The sequence below is a fragment of the Austrofundulus limnaeus genome, unplaced genomic scaffold (assembly GCF_001266775.1).
Source record: "Austrofundulus limnaeus strain Quisiro unplaced genomic scaffold, Austrofundulus_limnaeus-1.0 Scaffold1, whole genome shotgun sequence".
Lineage (NCBI taxonomy): Eukaryota > Metazoa > Chordata > Actinopteri > Cyprinodontiformes > Rivulidae > Austrofundulus > Austrofundulus limnaeus.
The window spans coordinates 8,379,129-8,381,308 of NW_013952403.1; positions in this window are offsets into that span (position 1 = coordinate 8,379,129).

Below are 2,180 nucleotides of genomic sequence, written 5' to 3' on the forward strand. Positions count from 1 at the left end.
CTGTGGGTCTTCAGTTTTAACCTTGGTTCAACCAGAGCAACAATGCGACACAAGAAGCTCACGAGTATTAACAATTTAGATTGATGGAAACATTTAAGATCCTACCTTTAAATGATAATRACACAAAGTTTGATGAACACAGGGCCACTTAAATCTTTGAACTTTTCTTATGAATAGCATCTGAAATGGTAAAACAAAAGCTAAAGCACTTGGTGAAACGGCAGCACTTTCACACTTTGCAGCATTAGTTGGAAGGTCTGTGTAATTTCTCCACATTAGCTGACTTTGTATTGGATCTCCGTGGCCTCTGTCCTGCAGTGGCAGCAGCAAAATGAAGCAATTTCTCTCACAACTGCTGTTGTTAAGTCCTAATCTCCTAAATCTTCTGGCTGTGCAGTGCATTTCCCYGCACCTCAACTTGAACTCTTAACATTCAAGTCTGGAAATACTGCAGCTGGCCCCGGCACTCGTGAATTAGTTTGATTTTATTTTGACCCTGGCCTTGTTCTGTGTGCATCATCCTATTTAATTAGCCTGCTTCATCACAATAAATAAATAAAAAAGTCTCTGTTTACTAAAAATGAGCAATTTGGCACAAAAACCTTCAACCCGATCAGAAGTGATTCATCACTTTAATTAAAAACTGATGAAAAGATGACTTTTTATTTGTGCTGTTAAACTTTAATTGTCGATGAGGGTTTACGTTTGTCTATGAACTTAAAGGTACCTGTGAGAAGCTCAGCTTCCCCCTGAGGTCTTGATGCAGTGTTTATTTGTTCATTTCTGTCCTGGGAAGGATTCTGGTGCAACACTCGTCACCCTGTGGGATTACAGATTGCAGAATGAGTCACTGCACCCTGGTGCACAATTAGCCTCTTCTGTCTCCGGACCTGGCATGCTCTGCCAATCAAATGAACCTCGTTAGAAAAACTTTGCTGACCCACTTGCTAAAACACATCCAAACAAACAAACAAACAAAAAATCGGACATTTTCCTGGATTTGTGTGGCAAGCATGGCCCAAACTTTTAAAGAGCGTGAAGTGGAAGCATGGAAGCAACAGAGAGGATCCTTTTCAAACAGCGTCATTTTTTTCCTTCACCTTGCTGTATCTGTGGGTTTTACTTCAGTTTCAAAATCCCACATCTCTGACCACGTGTTTCTCAGATGATTTTACTCTGTCCTTGGTCGTGCTGCCCTGTGGCAACAATCCTGCAACAGAAAAGCATCATCTGCCTGCAACAACCTGCAAACACAACTTCAGCAAAATAAGGACTTTGCTTGTTTCAAACATAAACCTGTTTTCTGCAGGATGCTGCTGTGAACATGTGTGAAGGAACTCACAACACCAAAAGTATGTGATGAAACATATGAAACTGACAGTTTGTGTTCTCTGAATATAGAGATTTCAAATTATATGTATATTTGTGACAGACATTATAAAACTGCAGTCAAGATCTAATCTAAAGATGATCTGCCACTTTGGATGGGTTTTATGTAAATGGTTGTAAAACTTTGCACATTTATTAAAACTCTGTATTATCAAAAACATATTGCTGGGCATTGGTTGAAAATTTCAATTGTGATTATTCTCAAAGTATTTTTTAGATTAATCGCGATTGATCTCATCATTGAGCTTAAAATTAAATCGACTTAAAGATGTTTAAATAATTTTTAATGAACTATTTTATTTTTAAAAGTTTCAATGCATTTTTGAAAACTTTCAACCTCTAAGAAAATCATTTTTTGCTTTTTTTTCTCCCACTGTAACCCAGTTCAGCGTTGCAGTGCTTATAGATAAGTTTACTTTTATCCAGCCTGAAGTTGGGAAGTTTTAAAATATAAATGCCCAAAGTCCGGTCCTCCATGTTTCTGTCCGTGCTGCTCATTTTCTGACAGGGTTCATCATGTGAGCGCTGCCAGGCAACAGCCCTAAGGCTCTCATTGGCTGAGACGAGCAATGATGGCCATTAATGATCAAGAGGCCCCGCCCACTTTGTTTGTCTGTGTGTGTATTCATGTGAGGAACAGATTTAAAAATAACAAAAAAAAATTAATAAAAAAATAAAAAAAATTATAAAATAAACAGCCTTAATGTGCATGAAAACAATTATTGTCATTTTGCATTGGCTGCAGTAACGCAATAATGCGTTAACGTGCCCAGCACTATTAAATACATACT